Below are 6000 nucleotides of genomic sequence, written 5' to 3'. Positions count from 1 at the left end.
TAAAACCCCATTCCTTGTTCCACGGTTGGAACTGGGTGTATCACTCCCATTTTTAACAGGTCTTCTACACAATGTAAGAATGCCTGTCTCTTTATTTGGTTTGAAGATAAGTGAGACATGTGGAACCTTCCCCTTGGGGGTAGTTCCTTGAATTCCAGAAGATAACCCTGAGAAACTATTTCTAGTGCCCAGGGATCCTGAACATCTCTTGCCCAAGCCTGAGCGAAGAGAGAGAGTCTGCCCCCCTACTAGATCCGGTCCCGGATCGGGGGGCTACTCCTTCATGCTGTTTTTTTAGCAGCAGCAGGCTTCTTGGCCTGCTTACCCTTGTTCCAGCCTTGCATCGGTTTCCAAGCTGGTTTGGTTTGCGAAGCATTACCCTCTTGTCTAGAGGCTGCAGAGTTGGAGGCCGGTCCGTTCCTGAAATTGCGAAAGGAACGAAAATTAGACTTATTCTTGGCTTTGAAGGCCTATCTTGTGGGAGGGCGTGGCCCTTACCCCCAGTGATGTCTGAGATAATCTCTTTCAATTCTGGCCCAAAAAATGGTTTTACCCTTGAAGGGGATATTAAGCAATTTTGTCTTGGAAGATACATCCGCTGACCAAGACTTTAGCCAGAGCGCTCTGCGCGCCACAATTGCAAACCCTGAATTTTTCGCCGCTAATCTAGCTAACTGCAAAGCGGCATCTAAAATAAAGGAATTAGCTAACTTAAGTGCGTGAACTCTGTCCATAACCTCCTCATACGGAGTCTCTCTACTGAGCGACTTTTCTAGTTCCTCAAACCAGAACCATGCTGCTGTAGTGACAGGAATAATGCACGAAATAGGTTGCAGGAGGTAACCTTGCTGTACAAAAATCTTTTTAAGCAAACCCTCCAATTTTTTATCCATAGGATCTTTGAAAGCACAATTATCCTCGATAGGAATAGTAGTGCGCTTGGCGAGTGTAGAAACTGCCCCCTCGACCTTAGGGACTGTCTGCCATAAGTCCTTTCTGGGGTCGACCATAGGAAATAATTTCTTAAATATAGGAGGGGGGACAAAAGTATGCCGGGCTTCTCCCCACTCCTTATTCACTATGTCCGCCACCCGCTTGGGTATAGGAAAAGCGTCGGGGTGCACCGGAACCTCTAGAAACTTGTCCATCTTGCACAATTTTTCTGGAATGACCAGGTTGTCACAATCATCCAGAGTAGATAACACCTCCTTAAGCAGTGCGCGGAGATGCTCTAATTTAAATTTAAATGTCACAACATTAGGTTCTGCCTGTTGAGAAATTCTACCTGAATCTGAAATTTCCCCATCTGTCAAAACCTCCCTCATGGCCAGTTCAGATTGATGTGAGGGTATGACAGAGCAATTATCATCAGCGCCCTCCTGCTCTACAGTGTTTAAAACAGAGCAATCGCGCTTTCTCTGAAATGCAGGCATTTTGGATAAAATATTTGCTATGGAGTTATCCATTACTGCCGTCAATTGTTGCATAGTAACAAGCATTGGCGCGCTAGAAGTACTAGGGGTCTCCTGCGTGGGCAAAACTGGTGTAGACACAGAAGGAGATGATGTAGAACTATGTCTACTCCCTTCATCTGATGAATTATCTTGGGCAACTTTACTATCTGTGGCAGTACTGTCCTTACTTTGTTTGGACGCTATGGCACAATTATCACACAATTTTGAAGGGGGAGACACATTGGCTTCCATACATACAGAACATAGTTTATCTGAAGGTACAGACATGTTAAACAGGCTTAAACTTGTCAATAAAGTACAAAAAACCGTTTTAAAACAAAACCGTTACTGTCTCTTTAAATTTTAAACAGGGCATACTTTATTACTGAATATGTGAAAAACTATGAAGGAATTGTTAAAATTTAACCAAATTTTCACCACAGTGTCTTAAAGCATTCAAAGCATTGCACCCCACATTTCAGACCTTTAACCCTTAAAATGAGGAAACCGGAGCCGGTTACAGTTTTAACCCCTCTACAGTCCCAGCTACAGCCTTTGCTGCAACTTTACCAAACCCAGGGGGGTATACGATACCAAATGAAGCCTTCTAGGAACCTTTTCAACTACTTTCAGACCCACACACATGCAGCTGCATGTCCTGCTCTCAAAAGTAACTGCACAGTAATGGCGCGAAAATGAGGCTCAGCCTACTACAGGGAAGGCCCTTCCTGACTGGAAAGGTGACTAAACCAGTGCCTGACGTAAAAAAAAACGTTCCCCAAAGTTTATAAAGTGTGAATTTCAACATCAAGCTGTATAAAATGCCCAAATAAAGCAATCGATCTAGCCCATAAAAGTGTCTACCAGTTTTATAGCCCATATTAAGCCCTTTATTCTGTTTGAGACTAAGAAAATGGCTTACCGGTCCCCATGAGGGGAAATGACAGCCTTCCAGCATTACACAGTCTTGTTAGAAATATGGCTAGTCATACCTTAAGCAGAAAAGTCTGCCAACTGTTTCCCCCAACTGAAGTTATTTCATCTCAACAGTCCTATGTGGAAACAGCAAACGATTTTAGTTACTGCTGCTAAAATCATATTCCTCTCACAAACAGAACTCTTCATCTTTTTCTGTTTCAGAGTAAATAGTACATACCAGCACTATTTTAAAATAACAAACTCTTGATAGTAGAATAAAAAAACTATAACTAAACACCACATACTCTTCACCATCTCCGTGGAGATGCTGCCTGTGCAACGGCAAAGAGAATGACTGGGGTGGGCGGAGCCTAGGAGGGACTATATGGACAGCTTTTGCTGTGCTCTTTGCCATTTCCTGTTGGGGAAGAGAATATTCCCACAAGTTATGGATGACGCCGTGGACCGGACACACCAATGTTGGAGAAATGATTATTTTTTCAAATTGAAATACACCTGTGCACCATTGAATTTCTTTCCTAAGATATGGTGCACCATTGAATTTCTTTCCTAAGATATTGTGAGTCCACGGCTTAAGTAACTACTGTTGGGAATATCACTCCTGGCCAGCAGGAGGAGGCAGAGCACCACAATTAAATTGCTAAGTATCACTCCCTTACCCACAACCCCCAGTCCTTTTCTTTGCCTTTGGTGCATGGAGGAGGTGAAGTTTAGGTTCCTGAAGAAAAATTTTGATTTCATCTACAAGCAAGTTTTGGGGTATAGCCGTATTTCACGTCATTCCTTGCAGTCGGATAGTGGTGGCTTTAAAGCAGTTAGGAACTTGTAAAGAGGTACTTACTGCGTTTTCCTAACAATTGCTGCCCTAGTTTAGAAAGTTCTTTCTTTTTGAAAGGTCTCTGTGGTCTTCTCATAACTGTCTATATGCCAGACAGCAGAGCAGGTAAGTGCTTTTTCTTCCAGTTGGGGAGACCATGCACTTAAAAGACACTACTTTTTTTTTGGACATACATAATCCTGTTGTATGGGTTACACTGGGGCATGAAGCAGGTACTGTAGCATGTGTGAGACTAACATTTAAACTCTTTTAAAAAGAAAGGGTAAAATGTTTTTATTAGGCTTTATTTTCTGACACATTTTTACTTGATAAAACAATACAAGTATAAACTGAAAGTAAGGCTGAATTTTCTATTTCAGCAGTTTTTTCATTTCCCCTTTGCTTTAAAATAATTTAATCCAATGGACAAGAAGCTGGAGGCTTATTTGAAAAAGATTTATGTTCATCAAGTTCTCCAATGGCAACCTGCTGTGTGTATTGCCATTGTGACTAGTGCGGAATCTTATTGGTCCGACGCCTTGTCTGATTCTCTGGATGAAATTCAAGATATGGCCAATTCCTTTTTTACAGATTCCATTTTATAGGTTGTTAAACTAGGAGCTAAAACTTCTAGTTTTGCTGCGTTATGGTTGAAATCCTGGTCTGCAAGCGTTTCCTCTAAAGTCAAGCTTCTAGCGATTCCTTACAAGGGCACCTTGTTTGGACCCGGTTTGGCAGAAATTATCTCTGATATTACGGGTGTAAAAGAGTCTTGCAGGATATGTGCGTATGCCTCAGAAAAACAGTAATACCTTTTGCTAGAAGATTATTATTGCAAAAATGCTTCAATTACACATTGAATTGCTAATCTATTTCACGTTTAAAACTGAATTGCATTCATGCACATTTTAATTTTGACCTTTCTATCCCTTTAAACATGCTAAACACATTGAATTAATATTTAGAGTTTGTAACGTACATTGTTATTGGGGTGACCAGATTTCCCCAATTTCCAGTACAGTAATTGTTTTCGCAGGGGATTCTGCAGCCACGCTCGGTTCTTGTATGTTTATTGTGTTGTTTGTTTTTGTGTCGGCTGAATCTATATTTTATCTTTACTTATGTACAATTTCAAAGCAGGTATCGTTTCTCCCTATCCCCCCACTAAGGCTGATTTGCGTCTCTCCGTCTCCCCCTTTCTATGTGAGAAATAACGTATATATCATACAATCACCCAATAAATACATACCAAATACACTGCATATATAATTTGTGGAAAATATTCTAATAAAATAGTTTTTTTGCCATTGCCAATAATAATAAAAAAAAATGTCCCCGGATTTCAATTTGAAAATCCTGTCACCTTAGCTAATAATTGCAGTTTGAGACATTTGATATGCAAATTAATGCAATAATAGAAAGAACACACCAAAGAGAAAAAGTTTGATCGATCAAAGGCCAAATAGTGATGTCCAGTTCGTGAATCGTTCTATTAAATTGGTTCTTTTCACTGAACTGTACGAATAAGTTAAGTTCATCACTAGACTGAACTGATTCGTTTGGAACAGTTCACTTCCTGAGTCTGCAGCAGCACTGGTAATACGATCCTAGAGTGAGTGAGTTCTTCTTCTGCTAACTCTTTTGCAATGCATCACACAGCAGAATCAGACATCCCCGCTCTAGGATCAAATTACCAGTGCTGCTACTGACTCAAGAAGTGAACTGTTTAAAATGAGTCAGTGTACTGTTAACTAACTCGTTCTGTTAACAGTACACGAATTCATGTTGTAATATTCTGTTTAGATATCTGTTTTGTGTTTATTATTAGCACCTAAATATGTTTATATTGATAGCATCCAATACTGAGCTTTTTCTTCCTCTTGGGCTGAAGCTCCGAACTTCCTGTTCCTAATTCCCATCTCTACGGCCAAATGGTTTGCCAAGAACTGTTCGCTTTGCTCCTCCCTTTCTTGCCCTTAGTTAATATGTCGCTAGCTTCCTCAGCCACACAGCAACCCGGAAAGGCGTCCCAGTGTATAGGGGGCGGGGCCAGTAGGGGGCTGTGCGAAGTATGTGAGAACCGGAAGTGGCTGTGTTCTGTCTCTTTCAGTCAGGAGCTTCGTGGCAGCCCCTGTATCCAGCATCACCAGAGACCATGGCGCTTGCCCTCACCGTCCCCATTAGCAGTCCTCCTCTGGGTAATGGCGGCTTGTGTGTGACATAATACTGTGTGTGAAGTGACAGCAGCTAGACATGTGATATTTACCCCATACCATGATACTTTATGACAGCATATTGTGTTTAATGTTCATTTACTTGCATATATTGTCTCAAAGTCATTGTGTTATAGCATTGCAGCTGCTCAAGTTATTAAACAAATCACTGCTATTGATGTGTACTGTGACCTGTCTTGCACATTGTTTGTGGGTGGTTGCATCATGCTGCCTTGTCCCATGCTTAGTGGTGCTGTAGCTCACAATATTGCCCTGGAGCTCAGTCAGTAATAGTCTACTTTTTATTGACTACATTTTGCTACACAATAAATACTAATTTTCTCTTGTAGAAAGTTTTAACATTTTAACAGGTTAAACCCACAATAAAATGATCCCTGCAAGGTTACACAAATGTATTCTTAATGGGTTGTAAGTGCTTTAGATCATAAGTATTCATAACATATAGCCATTAATTAGTATTTAGGATGTGTTCTGATAGGTAATTGCTAATTCTATCATTACTAGGTGTTTTCTTTTAGATTTTGAATGATTATCATTAAAGCTGCCAGAGCAGCTG

General features: G+C 40.8%; 1 protein-coding gene across 1 annotated transcript in view; it reads left to right on the top strand.

Moving 5' to 3' along the window:
- Nucleotides 1–5257: 5257 nt before the first annotated feature.
- EPRS1 (glutamyl-prolyl-tRNA synthetase 1) overlaps nt 5258–6000 on the top strand; it is a 327712-nt gene continuing 326969 nt past the window's right edge. Inside the window, exon 1 of the mRNA XM_053712775.1 lies at nt 5258–5408. The gene's annotated coding sequence lies outside the window, so the exon portion shown is untranslated. The remainder of the gene's footprint in view (nt 5409–6000) is intronic.

The sequence above is a fragment of the Bombina bombina genome, chromosome 4 (genome assembly GCF_027579735.1).
Source record: "Bombina bombina isolate aBomBom1 chromosome 4, aBomBom1.pri, whole genome shotgun sequence".
Taxonomy (NCBI): domain Eukaryota; kingdom Metazoa; phylum Chordata; class Amphibia; order Anura; family Bombinatoridae; genus Bombina; species Bombina bombina.
The sequence above is the reverse complement of the archived record's forward strand: the minus strand, read 5'-3'. Positions and strand labels throughout refer to the sequence as shown.